At 30.7% G+C, this 16,785-nt stretch overlaps 1 protein-coding gene across 4 annotated transcripts in view; it reads right to left on the bottom strand.

The window, feature by feature from the left end:
- LOC145292963 (beta-1,3-galactosyltransferase 1-like) overlaps window positions 1–16,785 on the bottom strand; it is a 153,006-nt gene that overhangs the window by 69,393 nt on the left and 66,828 nt on the right. For 2 of the 4 annotated variants that reach the window (XM_080139186.1, XM_080139188.1), the window contains exon 1: window positions 3,243–4,212. The exons of the other annotated variants lie outside the window; for them this stretch is intronic. The gene's annotated coding sequence lies outside the window, so the exon portion shown is untranslated. Of the gene's footprint in view, window positions 1–3,242; window positions 4,213–16,785 lie in introns of those variants that run through there. 4 annotated transcript variants of the gene reach the window in all.

Genomic DNA, 16,785 nt, shown 5'->3' with positions numbered 1-16,785 from the left:
AAACATGCGTTTCGAATGCGTCCATGCCAGAAAGAGTCCGCTGGTGATTTTTGTATGTCGAATCGTTTTCTTGTGCGGTTATAAGACTTCTCGAACGCAATTATGTTAGGCTGTATGAGGCGTTAACTTTACTAAATTAATTGCCTGTTCCTTCTTTCATCGGATTATTTCGATTATCGAGAATTATCGAAACCAATTCGATACGCAACCCATCTAAGGACACTGTTAGGCACAAAGTGTATTCGTGTAAGGTTTTCAAAAAAAATCGGACAAGCAGTTTCAGGGTCCATAGAGAACGAATCCACACACAAAGTTTCTTTTACATACGCAATATCTCCGAAGAATAGGATTTACTTTTTCTTCTTATCACGTCAGTATTTTTCTTCCACCTAATGGGTACTCCCCTTTGGTATTTGTTAACATGGTCGGTGTTCGCGTTTCACCCGAAAACAATCATGTGTTACAAATCTAATTCTATTATTCGAACTACTATTGCTATATTATTCCCACAAAGTTTCGGCTGATATAACCTTCGGCTATATCATGTCGAACTCGAGAGTCTATACGTCCACATACATGGACACGTGTTATAATGACTACATTTGATAAGTAACAATCAAAACAAAGGTTCAATACTGACTGCAGATGATACTTAGATTGTAACTAACATTAATTAAAATTTTTATGGTAGTGTTGACGGAGCGGCAACTTTACTCCTATGGGTTAAAAAAATGGTTTTAGTTCGAAATTCTTGATCAATTAAAAATTCGGCATAACAATACTGTAGTTCAACAAGATGCGTATAAAGAAGGTCAGAGGTCACAACAACCTAAACGTTGAAAAAATAGCACACGCTAACATATTAATTCGAATCATGCAAATATATATTCGAAATACTCATCTAAAAATATCTAGAAAAATATAAATCTAGTGAGTTAAAAAAAAATCATTAAAATTTGATGATTACACTAACTCACCACAGAATTAATATGTATTCGTTTGTATTTATACAAATATTCACGCCGCCACGCAAACATTAGATTAAAAAACAACTGCTGTATGAAAGCATTTCAAGTGTTTAGAGGAAGAGAGAAAGCAAATATCTGGCCGACAAAATCCATTGCTTGATATGAATTCAAAAACAATTACTATTATTTTCATAAAGAGATGTTTTTTTTTATATAGTGGCACATATATTTTAAGCATTCCATTTTTTAAAAGGTTTTCTTAGTTTATTATTTGGAACTTCGCCGATTGACCCGTTACTTAAATGAGTGCAAACGCTGGGAATTATATTTTTGTCATTTCTTGACATAGGTTGTACACTCGTAATAATATTAATAATAGTTACGGTCTAAATGTTATTTGGTTTTAAGTCTTCATCAGTAGTGCTAATCGATTTTAGATTTTTTTTTTTTTTTTTCTGAGATTAAAGTTTGTCAAAACTCAGTTGCACACAACCTTGCCCTCGGGATAGCTAGACAGTGATTAACTGCCGTTTCAATCACGGCGCAAAATCGTTCCAGGCATTACCTTTCATAGGAGGTTAGTGTATTGCAAACTTACTAAGTTGCCGTCATCTTAGAGTACCGACGAGGTCGTTAATGCCATTTTATGAGAAAGTTTGATTCGTCACTATAACCTGAACGTTATTACAGTGAAAGTGGGGTAGCAAAAGAAAATTATTTTCTGGAGGCGGAGACATGGGTGATCCTCCCATCAGCAATAGTTTATTAAAGATTGGCCGTCTGAAGCTCCCTCAACTAGTAACGCTGACATCTTTATTCGGAGATATTTGTGTACCGGTTTAAGGTACTCATTTCTTGGAGGGCGGGGTTTTCAACGTTAAAGTGATTCTGTGTAACGTTCAGTTTTTTTTCTCTTGGCAGGTGAATAAATTCCAGCAGTAGGGGTATCCACTTGTAGCAAAGATTGACACATTCCGTTTGGGGAGGGCAGGGAGTTAGATAAAAATGTATGTGCGATTTTTGTTTGGATATATAATCCTATAACCTATTTTGATACAAGCTGCATAGATTTAAATGATTTATTTCTTTTGTTTATGAGGTTGCTACTTAATAGTGGCCCAATGTTTCCGCTTGCCACTCACAGAAACGACTGGAAATAAAAGTTGTCGCAGGACAGAAAAGTACAACATATATTAAACAACTTCTTCGGTTTATCTGTCTTAAGGTTATAGTCAATCACACTTTTCTCTTAACTAAGAATGAGTTTCATAATTTTCTTAAAATTATAAATGCATTTTTTAAAAATTATTTTTATGATTTTTTTCTTGCTAGGAAAAAGTATGACACTGCATTTTATTATTTATTGTACTTTGTCAAGATATAGAGGCAAGAAGTTATTTATTGTATTTTGTCATCAAGAAATCCTTCCAAACAGAGGCAAGAAGTTCTTGTTAAGCTGCCCTCATAAATAAACAAATTCTACCCAATTATACTGTAAGTAATTACTACAACACTCCCTTACATTTATTACCCCTTATCCTCAAGTTGCTTTCGAGCCTTGATAAGTGTGGAATCCCAAGTAAAAAAAAAAATCCAATACACATAAAAAAAAAAATGAAACTAATTCATTAGGGGATAACATAAACACTTCAAAGAAAAATACTTTAGATTGGGGAGGGTCAATTTTGCACCGAAATTGAACGCGAAATTCATTTCCCACTATTTTATTAATTAGAAAAAATAGCAATTTTTTTTCCTCTAACCCTAAGTCAGAGTAGCTTTTAATTCAAGCATTAGGAACATGCTAGAAGACGTTAACGGATGTTTTGAAAAATATTGGGAAAAGATTGTTTTGGAAATAATGATCTGATATGCAGCTATGTCACTTTAAATTTGATTAAAGGTGTTTTTAAATTATTTTGTAGCAACATAAAGGAGAAACTATCTGGTGAACAATAGACTTACCATTGGAAAATGAAGACAATACAAACTTAAATAAATCTTCGGAAAATATGGGAATTGGAGGGTTGATTTTTAAACAATACTGTAATTTCATATAATTTAATAAATAAACGATCTGAAAACCATATATAAATATAGCAGAGTTCGTATTCTGCATAAGTACCGAAAGTTCAATAACACGGAGATAGATACGTAGAACGGAATAAAATAATACAATCCCGTTCCGGAATAACCGTTGTATTCCTGGATAACAAAAACAAATAAATAAATAAAGAAAACACATTAAAGGAGAAATATATAAGTTCAACTTACCGATACTGAATAAAGCACCGTGGTAGTCACAGAAGTAAATAAATAGTTATAATTCCTGGGAAATTTATAACAAATTTTAGAAGCAGTAGGATCTTTTTGTAAAAAAATAGAGAACCGATCAAAATCAATATTTCATAGATACTACGAACATATCGGAAACAAGCAAACGACTATGAGAGATGCTGCTTGTTTGCCTTTTGTGTAATATACAGCTGAAAAAAAAATATAGCAAAAGTTTTCGCTTCGACCACACTCGGAAAAATGTTTTGCGAAACTTCATGTAAACTGCTTTAAGTAGGAAATATTCTTATTTGCATATACATGGTGGGAGATGGGAGTTTGGAAAATAGAGAGCTGCGATTGGCTGTCGAGAATCACGTGGTCTCGGATTTACTATTCAATGGGAAGAGCGTGTTCGAAAACCTCTTTTATGAACGAAAATAACGCGAGCGGGTCACTTCAAACAATACAGAATAGGATTTTAATTTTTTGCTTTACTTCTTTTTTTTTCCTCTCTTTCTGTCTCCCTCACTCTGATGAGATCAGATGAATCACTCATCAGCTTGCCTCCTCCTCCGCCTCCTCTTCCGACTATCCAGACTGCCGTCCTCTGCACGACCCCGATATGTGCGGTATTAAAAAAGTGACTTTGAAAAAGTTCTTCCTTCATCATGATGATTAATATGGATTTTTGTCTTTTCATTTCTTTCTTCCTACCACCTTCCCTCCCTTCTATTCTCTCCGCTCTTTTTTTTTTTTTTTTTAATTCTGTTCGTCTCGTGTTGGTGGTGGCAAGTATCTGCTACTACGTTTGGGATCGATTGACTGCGCTACTCTAACTCTAGATCAACACTAGGAAAATCTGTGCGACTGCAAGGCGCGGGCCGTTGGAGAAAGAGGGAGATACCCCCACCCACATATAATTTGACATCAAGTGGAGAGGAGAGGAGTTGGGTAGGACCGGAAACAAGCAAGACAAAAATTTGTTCATATCGTTGTATTATTCATCTGTGGGTGACGTCAAACTTTTAAAATCTTTAATATCTGGTCGCCTTAAATGTTCGCTAAAAAAAAAATAATCAAAAACATCCATAAAAGTCTCTCTCTTTTCCCCTCTCTCCTCTCTCTCTCTCTCTCTCTATATATATATATATATATATATATATATATATATTATACAAACTATTATTTGTATATATGCATATATCTACATCTGTGCCGCTTTATAAAACTTTATCTATATAAGTCTCTCTTGATATATATATATATGTATCTCTCTCTCTCTCTCTCTCTCTCTCTCTATATATATATATATATATATATATATATATATATATATGCATAAAACTTTTCAATAATATAATCTCATTAGATGTAGATATAAATTCTTCAACACTCTCTTTCTCTCTCTCTCTCTCTCTCTCTCTCTCTATATATATATATATATATATATATATATATATATATATATATATATATGTGCGATTTCACTGTCATATATATAGTCTTGGAAGTTTTTTAACCTTTAAAATTATACAAAAAAATCAATAGGATTTTTATTCTAATCATTCGTTAGAAAACTATTTAGTCAGTAAGTGATTTAATAACTTGCAATCACTGTCTCAACTTGCTATCTCGAACTCACTATAGTACCAATGGTAATTTAAGGGATCATCAGTTGTTTACCATGAAACACTGTTTCGGGGAATAAAAACATTATATATATATATATATATATATATATATATATATATATATATATATATATATATATATATATATATATAGATATTGGTATATTTAGGCAGCATCGTGACAGTAACAACTATGGAACTTTTATTAATATTTTTGATTTTTATACAAAAAAGATTACACAGAAAATCGAAAAATTAAAAAAAAAAAAAAGAAACGAAACATTTTTTTTTAATTTTCGATTTTCCGTGTAATCTTTTTTGTATAAAAATCAAAAATATTAATAAAAATTCCATAGTTGTTACTGTCACGATGCTGCCTAAATATACCAATATCTATCTATCTAACTATATATATATATATATATATATATATATATATATATATATATATATATATATATATATATATATATATATATATATATAGTTAGATAATGTTAGCAGGCCGCTCCGGATCGTGAAATTCGCATAAATATTATATTTTAATTTATACAAAAACTGAGACAGATGCATGCGAGTATTATGTTTTTTTTTCTTCTTTCTAAACAGTTCACATCAGTTAATAATAAAAAAAGAACAAATAAAACTCGAGCGGAGATCTAAATTAAAATCTGTCGATAAAAAGCATGTCACAATCTTTAAAAGGTGTTTTCAAACTACTTATCCTTAACATACGTCATCTCTTATATGAACTATTTACGCATGCGCATTCCTGAAACAGCAAACAGATAATATATATATATATATATATATATATATATATATATATATGTATATATATGTATATATATATATATACATATATATATATATACATATATATATATATATATATATATATATACATATATATATATACATATATATATACATATATATATATATATATATATATATATATATATATATATATATATATATATATATATATATATATATATGATAACTCCTAAGTATCAATTTGTCAGGTATGACGAAAACCGATTTTTTAAAAATTCACATGTCGGAACATTCTACACACCGAATTTAAAGTGTGTAAATCAAAGATTCCTTGATTATATAGTTTTAAAATGTTCACTTCAGAAGTTTAGACGCCGTAAACTTCTGTAAACTTAAAAGGAATGTAAATATTAATTGTATGGTAAATCATAACCAGATGAAAAAAAAAAAAAAAAAGTCCGCAGATTAAGAAATTCTAAAAAGTGCTTTCTGAGTTTCTTGTCGAATAATAAATTCTGGTCTATATAAGTTACAGTTTGATCTCTCTCTCTCTCTCTCTCTCTCTCTCTCTCTCTCTCTCTCTCTATATATATATATATATATATATATATATATATATATATATATATATATATATATATGTGTGTGTGGGTGTGGGTGTGGGTGTGTGTGTGTGTGTATGTATGAGAGAGAAATAACATATATCTCGCCCTCTCGGATATATGTGTGTGTGTTTGCTTAAATATTCGAATGAGTAGAATTCACAGACACACATTTTGAAACAAAGCTATACGGTATAGTGATGGGTCATTTTGCTTCGAACTTTTTTTTCTACTTTTAAGCAAATGAGAAATACGCGCGTTGGAGAATTTAAAATGCAAAACATTTTTTTGACAAATTTAATACTAAGTGGCAAACACCAATACGTACGTATTCTCGACATATCAGGGGGTTTTGTAAAGTCGTGTAAATTGATTTTAGGAAACTAATATTTAACAAGTATCCCATTTAAACATTAAATATTTCAACTGTGCATTAAATTTTCATTTTATCTAGGGGCACTACTAAATAGTATCCAAACTTTATTTATCACCTTGCCGTGAGAGTTTATATATATATATATATATATATATATATATATATATATATATATATATATATATATACTAGCAAAACTACCCTTCGTTGACTGGGTTCAAAACAGCCTACAGAAAAAGGACTCTGATTTATGAAAGCCTGATAGGTTATGAAAGGCAAGGGTTGTAAAGAGATAACTTCGAATTGGGGGTATCGAAACCAAAGCAAAATATGATGAAAATAAAAATAAAATAGATAAACCCCATAATTTATTATACCATACCTGCTCACACTGAACCACTTATCACAATATTCTGTGGATCTATATTTCTTCAAACTGAAACATAATTATGAAAGTATACTTACGCAGATAGATATGAAAAGTTTTTATTAAAGTGTGTGCGTATTTCCATTCTATGGAGGCAAGGCGCGAACGCAGAACCCACGATTTTATTATACCATCCTTATTTAAGTTAAAACATACTTATCAAAGTATTATTATGTACATCTATATCAAAAACACTTGTAAACGTTTTTTTTTTTTTAATTTTTACATTTTTTTATTTCCATACAATTGGATCAGGCGCGTACGCAGACCCCACAATTTTTCATGAATCATCATTATGCCAGATAAAACATACGCATTACTGTGTCTCGATACACCTTCTATCATTATATGTGATCAGTTCTCTATAATAGTCAACTATATAGGAGCCTATTCGTGACCAGACACACACACAGCCGTTCAGCTTTATATTATATAGAAGATATATATATATATATATATATATATATATATATATATATATATATGTATGTATATATATATATAAAGATGTATATGCGTGTGTATATATATGTGTGTATATATATATATATTTATACATATATGTATATATAATATAATATATATAATATTATATATATAATATATATATATATTATATAATATATATAATATATATAATATATATCTGATATATAATATATATATAATATAGAACATATATTTATATATATAATATATATATAATATATATATATATATAATATATATATAATATATATCTGATATATAATATGTATATAATATATACCATATATTTTATATATATAATATATATAATATATATAACATATATTTTATATATATAATATATCTAATATATATATGTATAATATATATATATATATATATAATATATATATACAATATATATAATATATATACAATATATATAATCTATATATTGTATATATATATAATATATAATATATATATAATATATATATACATATATATTATATATATAATATATATATAATATACATAATATATATATATATATAATATACATAATATATATATATATATATATATATATATATATATATATATGATACTAATTTAGGTAAGAGTGGAAAAGTGAATAATTAAGTAAAAATAGCAATTTACCAATGGAAAATGTAAACCGTTCGAGAAGTACAGATTAAGCTCCCGTTTCTTTAGTTTAAATAATAATACACCCCCCCCAAAAAAAACGTCATGGGAGAGGTTAAAATAAGGAATATAAAGTTTAATTTCTTTTATATTCCCTCTCGCTCTTTCGTCATTATTTATAACCTTAGCCACTCCACGACCCCGGGCTGCAAAAGAACTGAAAACAAAACCCATAACATAAACATATTCACCACTACGCAAGGACGCAAGGCTGATATTTGTTATGTTTGTATATTTTATATTATCTGTTTTTTTTGCTCAGAAAACATGTCCTTTTTATAAGCTGCTTAGAGGACACTCTTATTAACCAAAATCTATGCAGTTCAATTTTTGGAGATTTTTTTTTTCCAATAAAGAATGGTTTTCAAAATGAAAATGTCAGCACGGTCCGTACTATTTTGTATAAGTACCCAACGCTCTAATAAATGTAGCTAATTTTCTTTCACAACAAAAGTTACAATTGCGAATTTGGGAAAAAAACATGAACTAACAAAAACATTTAAAAACAAAAACAAAACAAAATCACAGATTAATTCCTAGATATTTGCAAACAATAAAGTACTTGATTTAAAGTCAGCAGCAAACCGTGTTTGGTCAGATTCTGCTTATAATATTAAACCTCCTAAGTAATATAACTTCTGGTTAGACTTTCAATTCTTAAGTGTATTTATTTATTTAATTCTTAGGTAAAAATACAAATAGTTATTATTGAGCCCACTTATTCAGGTTAAGAATGAATTTTTAAATAATAACTTTACTATTTAAACAGGGGCAGTAAACTACATATTATTTAGAAAGGGGTTTCTTAATCAAAAAGGGGGTGGGTATAACATTATTTTTTTTAATAGAAAACACTTGGTGTAAGAAAATTAAAAGTAATGGCTGCCAGTGATTAAATCATTGAATTAAGTTTCCATTTTCAAGGCTTACAAATGTCATTTAGTTAAATATCGCAGGGGTAAAATGTGATATATACTTTTTTCACATTATTATACATAAATATTGATGCAAATAGTGCAATAGGATCTGGAGTTCAAGACTTGTTTCAACTTTAAGAAAAAGTAGATCACGTGGTACTTGGTCGACGGTATAACAGCAAATATCGTAGACTCTTCCGTTTTAATCAGTGCGAGTTTCAACCAATCCCCAATAGGTCCTGGATATGACCTTAAACTATATCCGATGGTGAGGCCCCAGCTTGCGGGCTTTGGGGAGTGTGGAGCCAGTCTTTAATTGCCATTGCTCCCAGGTCCATTCTGACCAGAAATCGTAGTACCTGTACGGGTCCCAACCATGGGGTTAATAGAAACCGACTAAAAAGGAAAAAAACAAATATACTCTATTAAAAGATTGTTCTTCAAAATCACTGGATTCGTTATTAAATAACCTGAAAAAGGTTGATATGCCGTAGAAAAAAAACAACCAATAAACAATAAAACTTTTAAAAATCTACCCCTCATTTTTTTATGTCATTATTTTTTTAATTTATTTATGACTTTTGAAAGATGGTCGGGATTCCAAAAAGAGAACATTATTGTGCTACTTATGTACCATCCACACACAAAAAACAATTCGATGAATTTACTAATAATCATTATCATAGACAACAAACTGAGAAAATTAGTTAAAAACCAAATATATAACAAATAAATGCTACTAAAAGCAAGATAAGTTATTGATACCTTGATAAGTGTTTAAGGTGCTTATGCGTCCATGTTTCCAAGCTATTTTTCGAATAGTATTTAAGTTAATTATATATTTTATTATATATTTGTTTATTAAATTGTTAGCTGAAGATGGAGAACAGTTACAAAATACGCCCCCTTTCCCATGTTAAAAATGGGGTTGTAAATAATAGTTATTATTCCAGCTAGGAAACGGACGTACAGGCCTAGTTTTAAGTGTTTTTACTTATTTGTAGTGTAGTAGTCCCGAGTTGATAACGTAGAAAAAAAAGTGTTAATTTACTGCTGTGACATAGTCGACCAAACACCACGTGACCTACGTTTCCCACACTGGAAACGAGGCTCGAATTTCAAACACCACTGCGCTAGTTGCTCTCAAATATTTATTGTAAAATAATTCTTAAATAAAACGTTATGATTATTATTTGAGATTCTTCTACAGAATTTGAACCAAACTAATTCGGCTTTTTTTCCAAACTAAAGCTAAGGCGCTTAGCCCTATTCTAAACTAGGGGACTAGTAGCTTAGATCGCACTTCTCGAAGGCTCCGTATTTTCCGTTGTCAAAGTGCCATTTTTATCTATTCACTAGCATTTCAGCCTGGCGTTGCCCGGGTGTTTGGAGGTGTCTGTTGAGCAAAAAAAAGCGGTCAATTCTTTTAAATTTCACTTCTATTATGACCCCTTAAAATTTATGTTTTGGGGCTAAAATCAAGTTATTAAGTTAGATCCATGTCCAAGGAACTTATATATATATATATATATATATATATATATATATATATATATATATATATAAAATTTCAAGTGTTTAAACCCCAAATTATCGGAGGAGTTTGGTAAGGTTATCAAAGGTCAAATCGTTGAAATTTGACCCCCTTTACCAGCCAAATTTCTTGCCGCCAATGGATTACAAAGATATTTCCAAATCTCAGTACCCTGTATATCAAATTTCGAGTCTGTAGACTGAAAATTGACAGAGTTATTGTGTAGGACAATGTACACAGATACACAGACACACACACAGACAAACACGTCAACTTTTATTGATAAATAGATTCATATTTGCCATTTTAAGCAGTGACATTTGAAAAATAGTTTTTTAATATGAATTTATACTGATAGGAGTAGGAATTTGCTTTATTAATAGGGATAATCACAGTCAACTTAAAATGAAAATACTTTCTTCTTGTTTGAACGATTCTATCAGTAAGCCAGTGTGAAGTTTTGAGATAGCAGGAGGTTAAAATAAGAAATACAAAACTTAATTGCGTGTATATCCACTTTCATTCTTTCATCATAATTTATAAGCTTAGCCACTCCAGGAGCCAGACTACATAAGAACTGAAAACAAACCCCATGACTAACTTATTCACCACAATGTAGGATCTATATTTATTAAGTTGGTTATACATATTTTCGTGGTCTTACACTTTCGTAGTCTTACACTTTTGTGGTCTTACAATTTCACGCCATTTTACAAAGATGAAGATAAAAATATATAATGCTACTAAACCTTATGTCTAGAATCATTATTTCAATTCTGATCAAAATCCGATTCTGATACTTTAAGGTTAAAAACGTAATACTACGTACACTGAAATTCAGAGAAACTTGTTGAATAACGTATGCATCCCTTGCAATTGGCAGCTGAAATGTCTATATGTTTACAAAAAACCTATGTCGTATTATTCCTCCTAAATATCACTGATATAATCCAAACAAACGAATGTTTTTTGCATATTTATTAACCGATATATACCTATACTCATTTTAATAAAAAAAAACTGGGGTATATGAATTTTTACAAATACAATCACATACACACCCACGCATAGATCTGTGTGTATGTACACTTTATTTTTTTATTATTATTCTATTCTATATTCTCGATTCGGATTATTTCCAAAATTATATATATATACTTGGCAGTCACTATTCACCATTTCTGAAGGCTCGAGGGTCAATCAATGATGGAGGATAATAAATGTAAGGTAGTAGTGTAGTAATCACGGATGGTGTAAATTTGGTAGAATTTGAATATTTATAGCGACGGCTTTCAAGAGATTTTTTATATTGGATTGAAGGCTACAATGTTGTATTCAATCGCGAAGCAAACCAGAAGAACAGTGTTCTAAAAGGCAGGCAGTTCTGGGAAAGAAGCTTCGTTCATAGAATCTTCATAGATTTAAGTACAGATACAGAGTGGAGGAAATCATATATAGTGCTTGTATATAGTCGAGAGAGTTTTGCAAGTGGGGACAATAGATTAGAGTTCAGGCGAGCACTTGCCATGAAAATAGCGACATAAGAGAAACAGACTCGCAACAGCTCTTCTGTAGAAATGAGTTGGCAGGGAAAAGAAAAAGGCATCATCTACTAGGTTCGAAGCCGATTTTGAACTCTATCGAAGTAGGATAAACGCGCCGAGCAGCTCCTGTCCAGATATGACAACAGTAGTTCTTTTAGGACGTACGTGGCTCTAATACAGACAGAAGATTGCATAGAGTCCAGCGAGCTGATTGTATTTATTTGCTTCCCCACGGGTCATATTAGGTACCAGGCCGTTTTTTTAATGTGGGGAGAGGGGGAAGGGGGTCTGAGAGGTAACTAGATAGTGACAATTGGTATGAAGGATTCCCCCAATATTGACCAAAACTAATTGCTACGTGAGTAATGGTCTGATATGTGGGGTTGTCCTCACATACGTTCTTTAGTGCAGCACCTGATGGAACAGATACTACACTTTGAGATATTAAATGTTTTATTCACAAGAAAAAATGTAAATGGGAAAATGAAGAAAAGTTTTAGGCACAAAGCCAACTCAAAATGAAGGGGGGATGCGGTTGGTTGGTCCATCTCGTCTCTGTTTGAAACTTAAAAATATTTTTTCTCTCAGCCAGCATCTTTTATCATGTTTACTCTTTTAAATGTGTATTTGTTTGTGTGTGGGTGCTCCTACTGAAACCACATTAAAAAAAAAACTTTATTATATACACAAAAAATACAGAAGAGATAACAATATTAATAAAAGTTTCATTCAGATACTATACTTTCATCTTTGATCCCGTAGATATGACAATTAAGGGAGTATATAAAATATAGTAGCCCCCCCCCACCCGAGAACCACCGCGAAAAAAAAAAACCTTTGCTGGACATACAAAAACGGGTCCTGCCGTTTTCCCTTTATATGTATTTTCCGTTGTGGCAGAGCAGTTGGAAACTATTAGAATTATATTTGGAAACACTCGTCCGTACGGATCTTAGACACATATATAAGGACGTGTTAGATATTACCGAATCTTTACGCTTGTATGCACGTTTTCTTTTCTATATTTCGATTTTCCTACTGATCTTTCCAGTATCCAAACCAAACAAATCGAAAGTGTTCGCGATACTGTTCAATATATCTAAGAAAAATCGAAAAAATAAAAATACATACGCAAGTAGAAATAATGGATACTTTTTGTAAGAGCAGCTACATGTGTATTTGTGAAATAAAGATTTCGTGATTAACAGCTTCCGAATTAGGCACTGCTTCATTCCAGTTGCAAGGAAATTCCATAATGATCGAAAATAATGCCAGGCTAATCGGAGTCATATAAGGTATAGTATTCTTAAATGATCACGGATTAAGTAGGGGTCAGGATCCATTTTACTTTGGTGATTAAAAGGGAACCGGTTAGTGTCATTCATTGCATCTCATCACTCTCTCTCTCTCTCTCTCTCTCTCTCTCTATATATATATATATATATATATATATATATATATATGAATATATATATATATAAATATATATTATATATATATATAAATATATATATTATATATGCACATATATATTATATATATAAATATATATATAAGTATATATATAAATATATATATATAAATATATATATATATATAAATATATCTATAAATATATATATATAAATATATGTATATATAAATATACATATATAAATATATAAATATATATATATAAATATATATATAAATATATATAGTTATATATATCATCATCACATTCTATCATTATATGTAATCAGTTTTTTAAAATAGTCAACCATATAGGAGCCTATTCGTAACCACACACACACACACACACACACACACACACACACACACACACACACGTTCAGCTTTATATATATATATATATATATATATATATATATGAAAAAGAAATCTATATTCACAGTTCTAAGATATTCATCATACGGTTTATTTCTATTACGCATGCTAAAATATTGAATACTTGACAGCACCTGTTTTGAAATACATTTGTCGATAGAAATCAAAGATGGTGGAATGGCATCAAGCACAATGCAACAACTCCAAAGATTTTTTTCGCATTTATGCAATCATGATGAAATTCTTTTTCTTTGTTTTTAAAAGTTAATGAGTACTTATTACTTCGATAAATCATGGCGGAAAATATTCGAAAATTGGCAATATAATTATATGATTGTTTCTCCGCTACGGAACAGGTGTTGTCCAGAATTGGACATTTCAACATGCTGAAAGAAATGAACAATACGACGGACAACATCCTGGAATTTGGAATATAGATTGTTTGTCATTCTCTTGTATATACTAAGTTATATTTAACATGCATCGACCTTCGTGGATAAAAGTTTTGTATGAATAAATAGTAACATATAATTAAAAAAACGTATTTTTCCCATATATTACATAGGATCAGGGAAACCCGGCGTTGTCTTTGACTGAATGATGAGCAACGAATTTCACACTCTCGTTTTTATTGCCATAAAAATTAGCGAAACCATCTATTTTTAAATAAAATCGACAGAGTACATGCTCTCGTTGGGACCAATCGCGGTGTACCGAGGGAAAGCTTCAAATGTCTCCTTGTAATTACAGTTCGCAATGCATTGTTACCTACATTGCAGTGTAGAGGATTTATGCTTTATTTTATAAAATTATTTTATATATAATGGCTTGAATTAAATTTTCAATGCAAAATTTATCTTTAAAATGAAAACGTAAAATATCATGAGGCAATCGTGCTTTAAATAGAAATATTCATTTCGAACGCGCCCCTTTCATATAAAAAGAAATCTCCCGTTGATTTGATTTGTCAAACTTTACGGTAAAATAACATCCCTAATGCACTTGTGATGTTAGGTTGTGTACGCAGTAAACGTTGATCTAAATCGACTGTACCTTCTTTAATCGGATTATTTCGATTCTCAGAATTAATCGAAAACATTCCTATACAAGACCTTATTAAGTGCACTGCCAGGAACATAAAGTACTTTCGTCTGAAATTTGATAAAAAACGGCTCAGTCGTTTTGGAGTTCATAGGAAACGAACGCACACACAGACACATAAATGTATTTCCATATAACAGTATATATATATATATATATATATATATATATATATATATATATATATATATATATATGACCTCTTAATATTTAGTGCTTTGGACTTAAATCAAGGTATTAAGTAAGATCCATATCCAAGGAACCTATATCGAAAATTTCAAGTGTTTTAGACTCCAAATTGTCGGAGGAGTTTGGTAGAGTTCTCAAAGGTCAAATCGTTGAATTTTGACCCCTTAATCGCCAAATTTCTGGCCGAAAACCCATCACATAGATTTTCCCAAATCTCAGTACCCTGTATATCAAATTTCGAGTCTGTAGACTAAAAATTGGCAGAGTTATTGCGTATGGAAATGTACACAGACACACACACACTGTCACGTTCACTTTTATAGATATACTAGCATTTCAGCCAGACCTTGCCCGGATATTTGGAGGTTTATGTTGAGCAAATATCAAAGCGGTCAATTTTTTAAACTTTGACCCCTATTATGACCCCAATAAAATTTATTGTTTTCGGCTCAAATCAAGTTATAAAGTTAGATCCATGTTCAAGAAACCTATATCTAAAATTTCAAGTATTTAGACAAAAAATTGTCGGAGGAGTTTGGTAGAGTTCTCAAAAGTCAAATCGTTGAACTTTGCCCCCATAATCCCCAAATTTCTGGGGTATATCCGGTCACATCGATTTTCACAAATCTCAGTACGCTCTATATCAAATTTCGAGTCTTTAGATTAAAAATTGACAGAGTTATTGCGTAGGAAAATGTACACAGAAACACACACACACACAAACACAGGCAAGTTCACTTTTATAGATATATAGACAAGCAATGGGTGCCCGGTGTTGCCCGGGTGTTTGGAGGTGTATGCTGAGCAAAAAAAAAAAAAAGGAACGGTATTTTTTTTAAACTTTGACCCCTATTATGACCCCTTAATATTTATTGTTTTGGGCTTAAATCAAGGTATTAATTTAATCCACGTTTCAGGAACCAATATCTAAAATGTCAAGTGTTTAAATCCAAAATTGTCGGAGGAGTTTGGTAGAGTTTTCAAAAGTCAAATCGATGAAATTGACCACTTAACAACGAAATTTCTGGAGGAAACTCGATCAGATCGATTTTCCCAAATCTCAGTGCCCTGTATACCAAATAACGAGTCCGTAGACTAAAAATTGGCAGAGTTATTGCGTAGGGAAATGTACAAAGACACACACAGACACACACAGACACACACAGACACTTCACTGTTATAGATATATAGACAAATATATATTAACTTTTAGTTTTATCTAAAGCAGTAACCAGCAAATACATAGAAATGCTTATATCTAGTATCTCTATCTGATCATTTTGCTAATAGTTTTCTTCTGATGAGAATAATAAGCATTCTTGGAAACTCTGAGGGTTAAGGATTACCTAACACCCCATCTTTGGGATATTCTGCCAAATAATAAAAACTGATTGTAAACGTCTTATTTACAGCATTGTTCTTACTATTATATATATATA

This window comes from Euprymna scolopes, chromosome 14 (assembly GCF_053919585.1).
Source record: "Euprymna scolopes isolate OS-2025 chromosome 14, ASM5391958v1, whole genome shotgun sequence".
NCBI classification, from domain to species: Eukaryota; Metazoa; Mollusca; class Cephalopoda; order Sepiida; family Sepiolidae; genus Euprymna; species Euprymna scolopes.
Note: the sequence above shows the minus strand (reverse complement) of the source record. Positions and strands in the feature narration are given on the sequence as shown.